General features: G+C 45.3%; 1 long non-coding RNA gene across 1 annotated transcript in view; it reads left to right on the plus strand.

The window, feature by feature from the left end:
- Positions 1 to 8,320, plus strand: part of LOC137345585 (uncharacterized) — a 37,186-nt gene extending 28,866 nt beyond the window's left edge. Inside the window, exon 3 of the long non-coding RNA XR_010968577.1 lies at positions 7,919 to 8,320. This is a non-coding gene — a long non-coding RNA (uncharacterized lncRNA). The remainder of the gene's footprint in view (positions 1 to 7,918) is intronic.
- Positions 8,321 to 19,396: the final 11,076 nt, after the last annotated feature.

The raw sequence follows: 19,396 nt of genomic DNA on the forward strand, positions 1-19,396 counted from the left end.
GCTATAAACTTCTATGATTCACACATATTTCCAGAGCTGTCAGCAACTCGCCAGTGTCACCTAGGTGAATGTAAAGTGGGGAGTCCTTCAATTAGTGAAACTGAAGAGCTGTAGCCTTACTCAGGTGAGAGGCTGCTGCTCACAGCACTTCTTCTGAGAGAGTGTTTTCACTGCTTCATCTGCCTTGCACTTCACTCACCTTGATCTGCACTTCCCTGCTGTCAGCTTTCACTGCAGGATGGGAGCAGCTTATGCAGCTCTAACTTACACCTTTGAGGAGGAACCAGAGGAGCAGCAACTGTACAGCAGCTGCCTTCTTCTTAACCACATGCCGCTCCACAGGGCAGAGGGGATGGACACAGAGATCCAGCTCAGAGGAGATGAGAGCCCCAAGACAGAATCTACAGGCAGAGGATCAGCTCTGTCAACATGTAACCACCAGAGCCTCAGGAGGCTCAGGCTGTCACAGCAGGCCATTGCTGACGTCTGCAGCCTCCTTGAACAAGACTCCCTTCCCAGTGGTCCAAAAGGGCATGCATTGCCAGTGGCTGTCAAGGTGGCTGTCACTGGATAGCCACCCCATCCCCCCGGTTCCCTGCCTTTCCCTGGAGTTGTGCACTCTCTTCTGCAGGGAAAGGAAGCTGACAGTTCTGAGTACCAGAAATGGATTGTGTGGAAGGAGGGAAGGACAACATTTGTGGAAGGTGACTGTGAAGCACATGCATGAGAGAGCAATATGATGAGGCTGAGTGTGAGTGTTGGCTGTTCAGATAGGGATGTGAGGTGCCTGCAGAGAGAGGGATGAGTGGAGCTGCAAGGTGCGTTGTCCTGAGGAGAGCTGTGCAGGTGAATGCAGGGAAAGCCAGAGTGTGGGGTTTGGCACCTGAAAGTGTTTTGCCACTCACCTTTCCCACCCTCCTGAGGTCCTTGACGCACGGTCTCCAGGTTAGAGGGACTGCACTCCTGCTGCTGACTTCCTTGGCCACTGCCATTCATGCCTGCTTGGTTGGAGAGGTTGCCCTCTTCCTCTTGTACTTGGGAGAGCTCACCTCAAAGCAGTCCCTCAGATCATGCATTATGACCTCCAGGTAAGAATCAGAGATCCTCGGGTGGGGGGAGGGGGGTGTTGATGGGCAGCCTTAGCCTGGTCTCCTCTCCATTCCTGTGGTTGCTGAAGCCTCAGGATTCAATGCACATTTCAGCCATTCTGACCCCTGCGGGGGTCACTTTAACTAGAAATCCTTCCTTTGACAGATCTGGCACATCATCCCACCCACCCTCTCTGATTGGTCGGGAAACCCAGAAGCAGGATGCTAATGCCGTGGCTCAGATAAAGAGCCATGGAAATCCCACTTCAATTGCAAACGGGTTCCTGACATGCTGTCGGCCTCCCTGCTGCATGCTGCTCTGGTACATTGAAATTCTGCTCAGTGTCTCAGGAGGCTTAAATTGTCATGTCAGGTGGTGGCAGAAATAGTCATTACAGCACAAAAGGAGGCCATTCAGCTCATCAAGTCCATGCTGGTTCTCTGTAGAGCAATTTAGTCAGTCTGCAATCTCCTAGAAGACCTGCTGCCTGCTGGACCTGCTGGCTACAAGTTGCCATTGGCTGTCAACATCACCACTGCCCTCAACTTTTTTGCTTCTGGCTCCTTCCAGGGCTCTGCCAGAGATATAACCAGGATCTCCCAGCCAGTGGCCCATAAATGCATAAGACAGGTAACTGATGGGTTGCTTACCAGGGATATTATACTAATTTTGCCTGCTCAGCTATGCAGCTCTGCCCAGATTCCTGCAACTGTAGGGCATCATTGACTGTACTCATGTGGCAACCAGCGCAACACCAGATCTCCCAAGAGCATTCGACAAGGGCATCCACTCCATCAATGTGCAGCTGGTGTGCAACCACAAAAAGATATTTCTGCAGGCATGCGCAAGGTTCCAGGGCAACTGTCATGATGCTTTCGTGCTGTGGCAGTCTAAGCTCCACGACATCTTTAGACCTGCAAGTACACTTAAGGGGTGGCTGCTAGGAGATGAGGGATACCCATTCAAACTTGGCTCATGATACCTGTCAGAAACTCCAACACTAAAGCCCATGTAATGAATGCCATATCACTGCCAGATGTGTGATTGAATGGTGTTATGACCTCAGTAGAAATTGCTAACCTAAAAACAAGAGATATGATCTTTCCAAAGGCTAATTAAAGAATCACACGACAAGATTTCACATTTTAAGACTTTTACTATAACTAAACTAAAAGAAAAGTCAACATTAACTAAGCAGTGCTTAATGGGTAACTAATACACTAAATTACAGAGAAAGGTATTTCCTATTAACTCATAACACACTCACAAACCTCACACCACATTTATATGTTATACAATGTTCCCATCGAAAAGGTGTCCTTGCAGTTAAAGGTCCCAAACTCCTCCCAGTTGCAGTTGGGTTGGATCTCTCAGTGTCCTTCTCAAAGCCAACTGTTTCTTCAAACACTTCTTCCGAGCACCTTCGACTGGATTTCCATTAAGGAGGCAATCTCTGGTGACTCCGTTGATCTTTTCTCCTCTGCAAACCTCAACTTTTGAACCGGGTTCAAATCTTAGCAGCCGTCTGCTGTACCGGTGATCAGATAGCAGCTGTATCTCAGACACAGCTCACTGGCCTCTTTCTCTCTCCATTGGCTGCAATGCTGGGGTGGAATTTTATGCTCTCCCATGCAGTGGGTTTGGAGGCTCATCAAGAATCTACCTACATCTGCCTCTCACCCCAAACTGGAAAACTTCATCAACTTTGCTTCCAGTTTCCACTCTTCTCTCACCTTTACGTGGTCCATCTCTGACACTTCCCTTCCTTTCTCGACTTCTCTGTCTCCACCTCTGGTGATAGACTGTCCACTAATATTCCTTCTAAGTTCACCAACTCCCACGGATACCTTGACTACACTTCCTCATACCCTGCTTCCTGTAAGAACTCCATTCCATTTTCCCAGTTACTCCATCTCTGACACATCTGCTCTGATGATGCAACCTTCCACGACAGCACTTCTGATATGCCTTCCTTTTTCCTCAATCGAGGAGTCCACCCCACTGTGGTTGACAGGGCCCTCAACCGTGCCCGACTCATTTCCCGCACTTCTGCCCTCACCCCTTCCCCTCCCTCCCAGAACTGCGACAGTGTTCCCCTTGTCCTCACTTTCCACCCCACCAGCCTAGACCTCCAAAGGATCATCCTCCGTCATTTCCGCCACCTCCAGTGTGATGCCACCACCAAACACATCTTCCACTCCTCTCCCGTCACCATTCCGAAGGGATCGTTCCCTCCCCGACACCCTGGTCTGCTCCTCCATCACCCCCGACACTTTGTCCCCTTCCCATGCAATCACAGGAGGTGTAATACCTGCCCTTTTACCTCCTCTCTCCTCACCATCTAAGGCCCCCCAACATTCCTTCAAGGTGAAGCAGCGATTTACTTGTACTTCTTTCAATGTAGTATACTGTATTCGCTGCTCACAATGTGGTCTCCTCTACATTGGGGAGACCAAACACAGTTTGGCTGACTGCTTTGCGGAACACCTCTGCTCAGTCTGAAAGCATGACCCAAGCTTCTGGTTGCTTGCCATTTCAACACACCACCCTGCTCTCATGCTCACATTTCTGTCCTCGGCCTGCTATAGTGTTCCGGTGAAAATCAACGCAAGCTTGAGGAACAACACCTCATTCTCCGATTAGGCACACTACAGCCATCAAGACTCAACATTGAGTTCAATAATTTCAGAGCATGACTGGCCTTTTTATTATTATTGGATTTGATTTTTTAACCATGTCCCTATCTTAAACTTGATTTTTCATGTTTGTGCTTTTGGACAGAGCTGTTCATTATTCTGACATTAACATTCTCAGGACTAATGCTTTGTCTTTCACCACACCATTAGCACTCCCTTTGCTTTTGTTCCATGACATCTTTGTCATTTTATCTCTCCTGCCCTCTGCTCGATCACACACCTTCCCTTTTGTTCCCTTCCCCCCCACCCCCACTTCACTAAAACCTATGACATTTCTAATCTTTGCCAGTTTTGATGAAAGGTCACAGGCCTGAAACGTTAACTCTGTTTCTCTTTCCACGGATGCTGCCAGACCTGCTGAGTATTTCTAGCACTTTCTGTTTTTATTTCACATTGCTAGCATCCACAGCATTTAGCTTATATTTCGTTCAGAATGGTCATTGTTTGATGTGCTCTGCACAATTGCACAGCAACAAGGTTTGGACTTGCAGGAGGAAAAAGTTGAAGAGCTCAGATTTTCCTCAAATGATTTGGAGGGGAGGAGGAGGAGGGTGATGACAACAATGCATCCCCTGCTGCTCACATTGCTGCCCTGGATGCCTTTATTAATACACATCTCACTTACGTTGCATCAGTAAACCCAGGTCACAAGTACATGCAACAGCCACTCTTCCCTGTCACTTCCCCGCCCCCCCCTCCACCCACCCAATGCCTCTGACACTAAGCAGTCATGCAACCATCCAACCACCCCGTGCGCATCTCCCCATTGGTCCTGTCAATTCCCATTCATCAACAAGCAAGTTAAAAGGCGACTTGTCACCCAGCATCCAAGAATAAACAAGATGGGAACGTGGTACATAATAATAATATTTATGTGCCTAACCAAATGACAGAAACCTAACAGTACATTATTTTCTCAGACACCCAATTGCATATCCTTGTGCCTACCTCCTTTTTTCTGCTATCCTATGAGGTTTAACCTGCATTACTTCGGTAGTGTCACATCTACTCACATCTCTGCTCTGACTGTTGGGATTCTCTTCGCTGACGTCCTCTCGTTTTGGAGCCTGTGAGGGCTCCACCAAAGACTGCTCCACCTGCTCCTGTGTAGGAATAGACTTGGCCATCGGGACACTAGGCAGCATGTGGCTACTGATGGGGGAGGTGGGGCAACGGGTGAGAAGTGGAAGGGCTTTGAGTGGAGGGCCCACTTTCATGTCCCCTTTCGCCATTATCCCTCTCATGGCCCAGCCACATTTCGCTGCTACCATTGTGGTGGTGAGCACTTTGGTCAGATCAGTGCGGTGCTATCAGGCTAAGGTACCTGTCATCCTATTTAAGGTAGCAGACATACTGCCAGCCAGAGTCTGCACAGCTGTGTTCAAGGCATGCATGGATTCAGTTAATAGTTGCATCTGATGGTCCCTGGATATGGTCACTCTATCCATGAAACAACAAGTCACTGCAATGCCCTGTGACATTAGGGGCGGCACAGTGGTTAGCACCGCAGCCTCACAGCTCCAGGGACCCGGGTTCAATTCTGGGTACTGCCTGTGAGGAGTTTGCAAGTTCTCCCTGTGACCGCATGGGTTTCCTCCCACAGCCAAAGACTTCCAGGTTGATAGGTAAATTGGCCATTGTAAATTGCCCTTAGTGTGTGTAGGTAGGTGGTAGGAGTATGGGATTAGGGCAGGGTTAGTATAAATGGGTGGTTGTTGGTCGGCACAGACTGGGTGGGTCGAAGGGCCTGTTTCAGTGCTGTATCTCTAAATAAATAAAATAAATCAACCCACTCATGTTTGAGGTGAACTCCTCCATTCTCTCTGTGATCGTGGTCAATGTGTTTTGAAGTCCTGCCAGTTCATCACACATTCCCTGCTGCTACTCAATTATTCTCCTCTTCATGGATGTCCTCCAGGGTACAACATCTGTGTCCAGATGAGCAGATTTTGGAAAAGGCTGCACCCTCCATCGTGGACTCTCCACTGCTGTCCCTGTCACCACCTTCTGCTCTTGCTCATTTGTGAAGTGTGAATCACCAGGAGAAAACCCAATTATTTCTCTTATTGGTCCCACCAAACTCTGAGTTTCTGAGGTAGGGCACGCTATGTATGAGTCCTGTGGTAGTGCAGTGCACCCTCAGAATGACACAGCTCCTCTGAGGAGCCATTGTAGGTGACCTCCATTGACTACTTCAAAACATGCGAAGGCCCTGTCAGAATGAAAGACATGAATTAGTCCTGGCAAGATAGGTTACAAGTTATCATTGCAAAGATCATATTTCACTTGCTGTTGAAATCAAGTCAACATGACTGGGTGTTGTATGACATCTGGGTCACTGATAGTTAATTGTGTCAGCAGGTTGCTAGGAGCTCCCCGTCTCTCCATATCCATTGGTCAGGGACATTGAAACTCCCCTAATCTCTCTGTGCTTGTCAGTTGCAAGTTGTGAGAAGGCACACCTCTAATTTTCCCCTCTCTTTCGTGTTCTGTACTCTCTTCTCTTGCAAGGAGGGAATGAACAGACATATGCATGAGTGTAATGGTATGTGTTCACCCAATGGATAGAATGCATTTGGTGAGATGACTATGGGGGGAAAGCATAAAATTGCATAAGGATGAGGGTGATTGGGAGTGGTGATTGGATAGATGTGGATATGAGGAAGTGCAGAGGATGGATGGGTGTTCAAGGTAAGTGGGTGTGAGGAGTAATATGATGGAGTAGGATTGAGTAAGGGAGTAGGATTGAGGGCAGCGCAGTGGCTAGCACCACAGCCTCACAGCTCCAGCGACCCGGGTTTGGTTCTGGGTACTACCTGTGCGGAGTTTGCAAGTTCTCCCTGTGACCGCGTGGGTTTCCTCCGGGTGCTCTGGTTTCCTCCCACATGCCAAAGACTTGCGGGTTGATAGGTAAATTGGCCATTGTAAAAATTGCCCCTAGTGTAGATAGGTGGTAGGAGATTTGAGGGAAGGTGGAGATGTGAGAGGGAAAAATGGGATTAATGTAGGATTAGTATAAATGGGTGGTTGTTGGTCGGCGCGGACTCAGTGGGCCGAAGGGCCTGTTTCAGTGCTGTATCTCTCTATGAGAAAGCAGATTGAGGGGTTGGTGTGAAAACAGAAAGTGTGGAAATACTCAGCAGGTCAAGCAGCATCTGTGGAGAGAGAAGCAAAGTTAACGTTTCAGGTCTGATGAAAGGTCACAGAGCTGAAACATTAACTCTGGCAGCAACAGATGCTGCCAGACCTGCTGAGCACTTCCAGCATTTTCTGTTTTTATTTCAGATTTCCAGTATCTGTTGTATTTCGCTTTTATTTGAGAGGTTGGGGTGATGCACGCAGCAGAATTGGGATGAATGTGAAACTACACTCCACTGTTCGTGACCTGCATAGGTCATTAAAATGCTTCCTGCACTGAATGCAGGGACATGGCACCAGTTTCATCCTCCCATAGCTATAAGTCCCTCCGGCTACTCACTGCCCCCAGCAGCATGTCAAGCAAGGTCTCACTAAACCAGGGTACAGTCTTTGAACATCTCAAATCCATTGCTGAAGTTGTTCCTTTTAACTCAACACCAACTTCCATCCTCATATTGGCCCTTTAGATACTGGTGTTGAGACTGTGCTTTGCGAGACCCCATCAGGCCCACTACAGTGGATTGGACAACAAACCCAGAAGTTACATGATACATGGTTGCAGAACTTACTTCCAATTTACCACACAATATTGGAACCCATCCCAGTCCATTCCCAACGCATGTCCAAGTAAACATTAGGGCAGTTGATTCTACAGCTCCCTTACTGAATAATTTCATTTCTGAGTCAGAAGGTCAAGTGTTCAAGTCCCATTCCAGAGACTTGAGCACATAACCTAGACTGGCCCCCCAGTGCAGTACCAGTACTGAGGGAGTGCTGCACTGTTGCAAGTGCCGTCTTTCGGATGAGACAGTAAATCAAGGTTCCATCTGCCCTCTCAGGTGGATGTAAAGGATCTGATGGCACTTATTGAAGAAGAACAGGGTAGTTAATTCTCCGAAGAAGGGTCACTGACCCGAAACGTTAACTCTGGTTCTCTTTCCACAGATGCTGCCAGACCTGCTGAGTGATTCCAGCATTTCTTGTTTTTGTTTCAGATTTCCAGCATCCGCAGTATTTTGCTTTTAGTTAATTCTCCTGGTGTCCTGTCCAGCACTTATCCTTCAAACAATATCACAGAACAGATTATATGGTTATTATCTCATTGCTGTTTGTGGGAGCTTGTTGTGCGCAAACTGCCTGTCACATTTTCCAACATTACAACAGTGACTACACCTCAAAAAGTACTTCTTTGGCTGTAAAGTGCTTTGGAACATCCTGAGGACATGAGTTTTTTAGATTTTTCATTTTATCCAAGAAGTAATCATTGAAGCTGAGAGAAGAATTCTGCCAAAATTCAAAGTGCTTGATGCTGTGACCGAAGTTGCATTCACACACAAATTTATAAATGTCTCATTAACTTGAAAAAATGGAAATGTGGAAAAGATAACAAGCACAATAAAGTGGACTTTAATCATTGAGCTTTGTTCCTTCCAATATTATTTGAAACACAAAAACAAAAATAGTCAAAGCTGAGAAAAAGGTATTGAAATTTATTGCTCCTAGATCTTAACTCTCCTATCCATTTTTGCATCCAATTTATTTTGAAAATCCCCAATGTTTTTGTCTGGTGGATTATTCCAAACACTTATCACTACAGTACAACAAGAAATGTAATCAGCTTCTGACAGTCTAGTCGGTAACGACAATACCCTGTGCACTATACCAAGGTTCGATTTCTAAGTTGTGCTGAGTTAACCTAGGCAGAATATAGATCTCTTCAATTAGCCTCAGTGCCCTTGGAATAGGTAAGAAAATAAAATCAATCAAGTTTCCTGCTTTTGCTTGCTGTGCAATGACTCATATTGGAAAGTGCTTATGCATGTGCATCATGTGAGGACCGGAGCTCTGGTGTGATGATCTATTTAGTCAAATAGCTTCACTGTTGAGGTTCACAGTTGAAAAATGGCTGTTTGGGTGAAGAACTATGGGATGCGGTAAATTGTGAAGTCATACACTAGCAACTTTCAGCAAAGGCGGGGGAGAAATTGGCAAAGGAAAAATTGGCCAATGCAGAGAAAAATACTTTTAGAACAAATGGCCTGCAGCCTAATTGCGGAAAGGGTTGTGCCTCCCGACAGCAGTTGTGGAGAGGTTGGCCAAGTATGTGCCAAAATGTTATAAGTTGGTAGGTCAGAGGCGTATGCTTGTAAATACTCAGTTATCCCCTATAGGATACATCGCTGAGATTACATCAGAAGTCTGAGCAAGAAATATAATTCCATGAGACATAGAAATCTGCCACATATCCCCAAGGAATAGCTTACATATATTGCATTAACCACATTTTCCAGCTTACTAATGAAAAACTGTGATACCAGTATGGCTTATGGATGAGAAGAATATGTTGAAGCCGAGATTCAGATATTCCTGTTGTCGAGTCTGAGAAATAAATCCTGCCACTTATTCATTGATACAAATGACTCTGCTGCTGGTAATTGGCATATATGCAAAATATGCAAGTAACTTTCTCCCTCTGCCTCTGCTGATTGCATGCGACTGCTGGAGTAAATGGGTGCCCCCCCCCCCCCCCCATTGAATCACGAAAGGATTCTTTCTGCACAGACCAAGGCAATGAGTTCTGACTAACTATTTGGCCATGGGGCCATTTCTTTCTTATTCATTCATGGGACATGTACAGTGCTGACTAGGCCAGCATTTATTACCCATCTTTAATTGCCCTTGAGAAGGTGGTGGTGAGCTACCTTCTTAACAACTGAGTGGCTTGCTAGGCCATTTCAGCAAGCAGGTAGAAGTCAACCACATTGCTAAAGGTCGGGAGTCACATATAGATCAAACCAGGTAAGGACAGCACTAAAGGACATTGGTGAACCAGATGGGTTTATACATCAATCCAGTAACTACATGATTACCATTATTGATAGTGTGGTTTTACAAATTCAGATTGATTTAATTGACTGAATTTAAATTCCCCAGCTTCCACAGTGGGATTTGAACTCATGTACTCAGGAACATTAGTCCTGGCCTCTGGATTACTCGTCCTGTAAAATAACAAGTTTGCTATTGTTGCCAATGAAGCTCAATCCTGTCCTCACCTATTGCAGCATATGCACTTTTTTGTGGGGGTCACTGAATAACAAAAGACTGGTTCTTTGCTTCTGCCGTGCAGGGCTGATTTTCTCTACACCAATTGTTATGCTGCAATACCGCTGAACTGCAGCTAACTACTGCAGCACTGACCTGGATCTGCTGGGCTGTGTAGCTCAGCTACAATCACACACTCAACTAAACTGACAGTGTTTACTCATGCACTGTGTGGTAAGATGTACTGTTACCTGAGAAGAATGACCACATCATCAAAGCAGGCACAGCAAGGACAACAAGCAAAAGTAAACAGAACTGCATGTAACACTGTAATTCTGAGCTTGGTTCCTTTCAATTCTATTTGGAAATCTGGTGGTGAGCAGAGAAAAGAACAAGAACAAAGAACAGTACAGCACAGGAACAGGCCATTTGGCCCTCCAAGCCTGCACTGATCTTGATGCCTGTCTAAACTAAAACCTTTTGCACTTCCGGGGACCGTATCCCTCTATTCCCATCCTATTCATGTATTTGTCAAGATGCCTCTTAAACGTCGCTATTGTACCTGCTTCCACCACCTCCCCTGGCAGCAAGTTCCAGGCACTCACCACCCTCTGTGTAAAGAACTTGCCTCGCACATCCCCTCTAAACTTTGCCCCTCGCACCTTAAACCTATGTCCCCTAGTAACTGACTCTTCCACCCTGGGTAAAAGCTTCTGACTATCCACTCTGTCCATGCCACTCTTTGTAAACCTCTATCATGTCACCCCTCCACCTCCATCGTTCCAGTGAAAACAATCCGAGTTTATCCAACTTCTTCTCATAGCTAATTCCCTCCAGACCAGGCAACATCCTGGTAAACCGCTTCTGTACCCTCTCCAAAGCCTCCACGTCCTTCTGGTAGTGTGGCGACCAGAATTGCACGCAATATTCTAAGTGTGGCCTAACTAAAGTTCTGTACAGCTGCAGCATGACTTGCAAATTTTTATACTCTATACCCCGACCGATGAAGGCAAGCATGCCGTATGCCTTCTTGACTACCTTATCCACCTGTGTTGCCACTTTCAGTGACCTGTGGACCTGTACGCCCAGATCTCTCTGCCTGTCAATACTCCTAAGGGTTCTGCCATTTACTGTATACCTCCCACCTGTATTAGATCTTCCAAAATGCATTACCTCACATTTGTCCAGATTAAACTCCATCTGCCATTTCTCCGCCCACGTCTCCAACTGATCTATATCCTGCTATATCCTCTGACAATCTTCATCACTATCCGCAACTCCACCAACCTTTGTGTCGTCCGCAAACTTACTAATCAGACCAGCTACATTTTCCTCCAGACCATTTATATATAACACAAACAGCAAAGGTCCCAGCACTGATCCCTGTGGAACACCACTAGTCACAGCCCTCCATTAAGAAAAGCACCCTTCCACTGCTACCCTCTGTCTTCTATGACCGAGCCAGTTCTGTATCCATCTTGCCAGCTCACCTCTGATCCCGTGTGACTTCACCTTTTGTACCAGTCTGTCATGAGGGACCTTGTCAAAGGCTTTACTGAAGTCCGTATAGACAACATCCACTGCTCTTCCTTCATCATTATCTTCATCACTTCCTCAAAAAACTCAATCAAATTAGTGAGACACGACCTCCCCTTCACAAAACCACGCTGCCTCTCGCTAATAAGTTCATTCATTTCCAAATGGGAGTAAATCCTGTCCCGAAGAATCCTCTCTAATAATTTCCCTACCACTGACGTAAGGCTCACCGGCCTATAATTTCCTGGATTATCCTTGCTACCCTTCTTAAACAAAGGAACAACATTGGCTATTTTCCAGTCCTCTGGGACCTCACCTGTAGCCAATGAGGATGCAAAGATTTCTGTCAAGGCCCCAGCAATTTCTTCCCTTGCCTCCCTCAGTATTCTGGGGTAGATCCCATCAGGCCCTGGGGACTTATCTACCTTAATGCTTTGCAAGACACCCAACACCTCCTCCTTTTTGATAATGAGATGACTGAGACTATCTACACTCCCTTCCCTAGGCTCATCATCCACCAAGTCCTTCTCTTTGGTGAATACTGATGCAAAGTACTCATTTAGTACCTCTCCCATTTCTTCTGGCTCCACACATAGATTCCCTCCTCTGTCCTTGAGTGGGCCAACCCTTTCCCTGGTTACCTTCTTGCTCTTTATATACGTATAAAAGCCTTGGGATTCTCCTTAATCCTGTTTGACTTTTCATGACCCCTTTTAGCCCTCCTGACTCCTTGCTTAATTTCCTTCCTACTTTCTATTCCTCAAGGGCTTCGTCTGTTCCCAGCCTTCTAGCCCTTACGAATACTTCCTTTTTCTTTTTGACTAGGTTCACAATATCCCTCATTATCCAAGGTTCCCGAAACTTGCCATATGGTGGAGATCGTGCGTTTGGAAGGTGCTGTTGAAGGAGCCGTGGAGAGTTGCTAAAGTGCATCTTGTAGATGGTACACACTGCTGCCACTGCGTTGGTGGTGAAGGGAATGAATGTTGAAGGTGGTGGATGGGTGCCAATCAACTGGGCTGCTTTGTCTTTGATGGTATCAAGCTTCTTGAGTGTTGCTGGAGCTGCACTCATTCAGGCAAGTGGAGAATATTCCATCACACTCCTGACTTGTGCCTTGTAGATGGTGGACATGCTTTGGGGAGTCAGGAGGTGAATTACTCTCTGCAGAATTCCCAGCCGCTGACCTGCTCTTGTAGCCACATTATTTATATGGCTTGATCCGTTAAGTTTCTGGTCATAGGTAACCCTCAGGATGTTGATGGTGGTGGATTTAGCAAGGGTAATGCTATTGAATGTCAAGATGAAATTGTTAGAATCTCTCTTGTTGGAGGTGGTCATTGCCTGGCACTTGTGTGGCATAAATGTTACTTGCCACTTATCAGCCCAAGCCTGAATGTTGTCCAGTTCTTGCTGCATGAGGGAACAGACTGCTTCAGCAACTGAGGAGTTCTGAATGGTCCTGAATACTGTGCAATCATCAGCAAACATCCCCCCTTCTGACTTTATAATGGAGGGAATGTCATTGATGAAGCAGATGAAAATGGCTGGGCCTAGGACACTAAACTACACACTATCTGCATGTGAATTGAAAGGCTAAACTTCAGGGAAATATTAGATAATTTTATCAAGTTTCATTGATTACCTTAAGCTCACAGTTGAGAAATGCCAATTACTGTTAGCATTAATGCCAGGGAATGCTCCTCCTTCCCACACATACACTTACAAGTATACACACAGGATTTCCCTTTCCAGAATTCAATGGCTCCAGATCAGCTTTAAAGGTAGTGGTGCGTCCCTTCTCTCAGCAGACAACTTGGCTACAAATGGAGCTCCTGACCTGAAAATCAGCAGCCTCCCACAGAACTCTTGCTCCAGCAATCACAGTGCTTTGAGATCTCAGCTATAGATTGTCCAAGTCTCTGAAGCATATAGGGGCACAGGGATCACAACTACCAGGTACACCATGACCTTAGTCCCGGGTTTGAGGTCCTGTTCCTCAAATACTCTCTTCCTCAGTTGGCCAAAGGCAAAGCTGACACATTGAAGCCATTGGTGAATTTTGTCATCTCTGTCTGCCTTTGATGACAGGAGACTCCCAAGATATGGAAAATGGTACACTTTTTTTAGGGTTTCGCCATGGATCCTGATCGACAGAGTATGATGTTGTGCTGTGGGAGTGGGTTGGAAGAGGACCTTAGTTTTCCCAATGTTTAAAGTAAGGACCATCCTCTCATATGCTTCAGTGAACAAGTCAATGAAGACCTGGAGCTCAGTCCACATACTAAAGTTCAATGATGGAAGTTGGGATGACCTTTGTTTTGGAGTGAAGCCAGTGGAAATTGAATAATTTCCTGTCCATCCAGTAGGTTATTTCCACTCCTGTGGGGAGCTTTCTGGAGATGAGGTGCAAAATTGTGGTGACGAAGATGGAGAAGAGGGTTCAACATTTGAACATAGCAAATAGGAGAAGTAGGCTATTCAGCCCCTCGAGTCTGCTCCACCATTCAATGAGATCATGGCTGATCTTCAACTCAACACCATTTTCCCGCACTATCCCCATATCCCTTGATGTCTTTAATATTTAGAAATCTATCGATCTCTGTCTTGAATATACTCAATGACTGAGCTTGCACAGCCCTCAGGGACAGAGAATTCCAAAGATTCACCACCCTCTGAGTGAAGAAACTCCTCCTCATCCCAGTCTTAAATGTCTTTCCCCTCATTCTGAGATGGTGTCCCCTGGTTCTAGACCCGTCAGCCAGGGGAAACATCCTTCCTGCATCCACCCTGTCAAACCCTGTAAGAATTTTGTATGCTTCAATGAAATCACCTCTCATTTTTCTAAACTCTAGAGAATATAGGCCCAGTCTCCTCAATCTCTCCTCATAGGACAATCCCACCATCCCAGGGGTCAGTCTGGTGAAGCTTCATTGCGCTCCCTCTATGGCAAGTTTATCCTTCCTTAGGTAAGGAGACCAAACTGTACACAATACTCCAAATGCGGTCTCACTAAGGCACGATACAATTGCAGCGAGACTTCTTTACTCCTGTACTCAAATCCTCTTGCAATGAAGGCCAGCATAACATTTACCTTCCTATTTGCTTACTGCACCTGCATGTAAGCTTTAAGTGACTAATGAACAAGGACACCCAGTCCCTTTGGACATCAACACTTCCCAATCTCTCACCATTTAAGAAATACTCGGCACTTCTGTTTTTCCTACCAAAGTGGATAACTTCACATTTTTCCACATTTCATCAGCCATGTTCTTGCCCACTCACTTAGCCTGTCGAAATTCCCTTGAAGCCTCTTTGCATCCTCCTCAAAACTGACATTTCCACCTAGTTTAACTTGGAAATATTACATTTGGTCCTCACATCCAAATCATTGATATAAATTATGAATAGCTGGGGACCAAGCACTGATCCTTGTGGTACCCCACTAGTTACAGCCTGCCAACCTAAAAATGACCCATTTATTCCTATTCTCTGCTTTCTGTCCATTAACCAATTCTCAATCCATGTCAGTATATTAAGCCCAATCCCGTGTGCTCTAATTTTGCTTACTAACCTCCTGTGTGGGACCTTATCGAAAGCTTTCTGTAAATCCAAATACATCACATCCACTGGTAAATCGACAGAATTAAAGGCTCTTTATCTGAATGCATGCAGCATTCATAACAAGATGGATGAATTGATGGCACAAATACAGTATGAATATATGATACCCGTTACAGAGACATGGTTGTAAGGTGACTGAGAACTGGGAACTGGATATTAAAGGGTATTTGATATTTTGGAAGGATAGGAAATAAGGAAAAGGAGGTGGGGTAGCTCTGTTAATGAAGGATGCGATCAGTACAGTAGTGAGAAATGATCTTGGCTCGGAAGATCAGTTTGGTTGGAGACAAGAAATTTCAAGAGAAAGCAGTCACTGGTGGGAGTAGTTTATAAGCCGCTTAACAGATCACCTTCTGCTGAAACCAACAATGATTATCTATCCTTTTGAAAATTAATTATAAGAATCATTACCTTGTTATCAATTTTTAGTATACAACTGCTCACTGCCTCTTCATGCTCCATAAGAATTGGGGCTTGCTGACTCTTCCTGGTTAGTGCTGGGGGTGCGGGCATGTCTGATACTGCTTGTGTGTTGCTGGGGGTGCACCGCCACACCTAGGCATGTCTGATTCTCTTGCTGCAACATAAGGAAAAATAATTGGCTTCATTCATATATCAGAGTTGGGAGGCCATTTGCACAACTCCAATTTACTCCATCATCTGTTTCCAATCAGACAGAGCTGTAAGTTCTTGGACAAGACAAAAAGGGCCACAGGCAATGGTTTCAGTGCAACAAGTCAAAAGATTAAATGCTTAAACAAATTACTTACCAATAGGCGATAGTAGACAAGCCGCTTTCAATCCTTGCTCCTCGAAGCTGCCTGGACACAGGTGATGTTGCCTTCGGTCCTTCTCTGATGTCTTCTTCCACTCTGGCTTCTTTGTCTGTGTGAGTCTTCTTCTGTGGTTCTTCCTGTATCTCCATCACTTTCATGTGCCTTGTGGTTCTTAGGACCCTGCTTTTGTATCTTTTTTTTCAGAGCTGCCTTGTGCCAAACTCTGCAGCTTTGCACCTGTTTTCACCTTATAACAATTGATACTTTCTCCCTAACCGGGCTCATAATTTGATGGGCTTCTCTTGTCTCACCCCAGACTTTATGGCACCATTTTCTTGCAACAGAACATTGATAAAACAACATCTCTAAAAACTACTAAAAACAAGAATCCATTCAATATAAACCTTTACAGTCTTTCCAATCAAAGCATGAATTTAAATATGTTTACACTTATTTAATCAGAACATGAATGTAAACATTTTTTATACCTTCTTACGGAGCTGTATTAGTCAGAGTAGGGTGCAGCAATGCAGAATACAATCCAATTCATTGGAAATCACATAGTCAGCTCTCAAAAGAAAAACAAAAGCAGGGTCCTAAGAACCACACAATGCACAGGCAGAGACAAAGATACAGGGAGTAGCTGCAGGCAGTCTAACTGGATTGACTATTCGTAATATTTTCCAGTTTAAAGATTCTACCTGCCAACTAGTCACAGTTGAAGCAGCTATCTGTCAACTGGCTCCACTTTGTCTGCCAGCTGGTTCCAGATAATCCAGTCAGCAAGCCAGTTGGTACCAGATGAGCCCAAATGTTTCCAGTTAAAGTTGACTGGGCAGCTGGGAATACCAAATTGTTCCCAGTTATGATTGCCAGTTATCCCAGCTGTATCCAGACAACACCAGTCACCAGTTAGGACCACTTACCTGCAGTTGAGACCAGAAAAGACCAGTTAAAACCAACTGGCATTTCCAAGTGGTTTCAACTGGTTTGGAAATATTGTTACAACCTGTTGGGGACTGACAAAGTTGTCCTTTTTAATCAAATATTTATAATCAAACTCATCTCATTAGAATAGTGCTTTCGTCGAAACCAGAGGAATTTTTTTTTGGTGTTTTGTGTTGTGCTCCTCTGATAAATCTCTCTCCAGTCTTTTAGCGGAGCCTATTTATTTTAAATTGGGTAACATCTCCCGTAAAGTACAGAGGGAGGAATTTCAGGCAAGGATCCTAACCTCTAATATCCCACAAAATAATTTCAGAGCCCAATGGGCTTAAATACTATCATCCAATGTTCATTTGAATGTTTGCTGCATCCAGCCAGTGCTAATCAAGCTTATTAACGGCAAAAATCAGCAGGAGGTAAAATTCCTAACTTCTTAGCACAAATTAAAGCTAACCTGCACTGCTGAAAGTTAATGTGCACCTCTTAAAGTGGAGTTGCATTGTGGCTGGCGTTGGCTCACCCACATCTCACAAATTTCACCTATTCAACCATGACAACCACACCATCCAAAAAGATTGCATGTCACTCACTTCCCTCTCTCTTGCATGACAAGGTGAAGCACAACCGCAGGCAACAGTGGATACTTATGGGGGGACAATCGCACCTGCACTCTTCACTCGAGATGATGCTCCCTATTATTGGAACAGCAATTGCTGAGCCCATGGCCAGTGGCAGAAATGAATCAATTGAAGATAAAGGTAATCTCATACTTAATGCCCCTTCCCACATCCCATTTCCTCCTCATCCCACAATCTCTTCTGGCTGTCAAGCTGAAGCATGCGCATCTGACTTCCCCTCCTCTAGTCCCCACAACGTTACTATTGTGCCTTTCTCCTATCAGATATCCAATTCATTTTTTTAAATTCACTCATTGGATGTAAGTGTCACTGGCTAGGTCAGCATTTGTTGCCCAACCCTAATTGCCTTTGAGAAGGTGGTGGTGAGCTGCCTTCTTCAGCTACTGCAATTCATGTGGTGTAGGTATACCCACAGTGCTGTTAGGAAGGGAGTTCCAGGATTTTGACCCAGTGACAGTGAAGGAATGGTGATATAGTTGCAAGTCAGGATGGTGTGGTGGCTTGGAGGGGAACTTAAAAGTGGTGGTTTTCCTATGAGTCTGCTGCCCTTGTCCTTCTAGGTGGTAGAGGTCGCGGGTTTGGAAGGTGCTGTCTAAGGAACCTTGGCAGGTTGCTGCAGTGCATCTTGTAGATGGTACACACTGCTGCCACTGTGCACCGGTGGTGGAGGGGGTGAATGTTTAAGATGATAAATGGGGTGCCGATCAAGAGGGCTGCTTTGTCCTGGATGGTGTTGAGCTTCTTGAGTGTTATTGGAGCTGCACCCATCCAGGCAAATGGAGAGTATTCCATCACACTCCAGACTTGTGCATTGTAGATGGTGGACAAGCTTTGGGGAGACAGGAGGTGAGTTATTTACCACAGAATCCCCAGCCTCTGACGTGCTCTTATAGCCACAATATTTTGTGCCTGGTCCTGTTAAATATCTGGTCAATGGTAACCCCCAGGATATTGATGGATTCAACAATTGTAATGTCATTGAGCATCAAGGGGAAATGGTTAGATTCTCACTTATTGAAGATGGTCATTGCCTGGTATATGTGTGACGTGAATGTTACTTGTCACGCCAAGCCTGAATGTTGTCCAGATCTTGCTGCATGCGGACATGGACTGTTTCAGTAACTGAGGAGTCCCAAATGACACTGAAAACTGTGCAATCATCAGCGAACAACCCATTTCTGACCTTATGGTTGAAGGAAGGTCATTGATGAAGCAGCTGAAGATGGTTGGGCCTAGGACACAACCTTGAGGAACTCTGCAGTGAAGTCCTGGGACTGAGATTATTGACTTCGAACAAGTACGGCCATCTTGAGTTCAATAATTTCAGAGCGTGACGGGCCCACCTTTTTATTTTTATTTTTAGTTATTTTTTTCTTTTTCTTTTTTCTTTTTTATGTGTTTATTTTATTTTAGTTTGTTTAGTTAGTTTCTACTTTGCCTACCCACTCTTTTTTCATGTTTGTGCTTGGGGCCAGACTGTTCAGTTTTCAGTCTATTATCACCCTCGCTGTACTAATGCTTTGCCTTGATTTATTTTTGATTTAGAGATACAGCACTGAAACAGGCCCTTCGGCCCACCGAGTCTGTGCCGACCATTAACCACCCATTTATACTAATCCTACACTAATCCCATATTCCTACCACATCCTCACCTGTCCCTATATTCCCCTACTGCCTACCTATACTAAGGGCAATTTATAATGGCCAATTTACCTATCAACTGCAAGTCTTTTGGCTGTGGGAGAAAACCGGAGCACCCGGAGGAAACCCACGCAGACACAGGGAGAACTTGCAAACTCCACACAGGCAGTACCCAGAATTGAACCCGGGTCGCTGGAGCTGTGAGGCTGCGGTGCTAACCACTGCACCACTGTGCCGCCTTCCAGCACACCATTAACATACCGTTTGCCTT

This window comes from Heterodontus francisci, chromosome 1 (genome assembly GCF_036365525.1).
Source record: "Heterodontus francisci isolate sHetFra1 chromosome 1, sHetFra1.hap1, whole genome shotgun sequence".
Classification (NCBI taxonomy): domain Eukaryota; kingdom Metazoa; phylum Chordata; class Chondrichthyes; order Heterodontiformes; family Heterodontidae; genus Heterodontus; species Heterodontus francisci.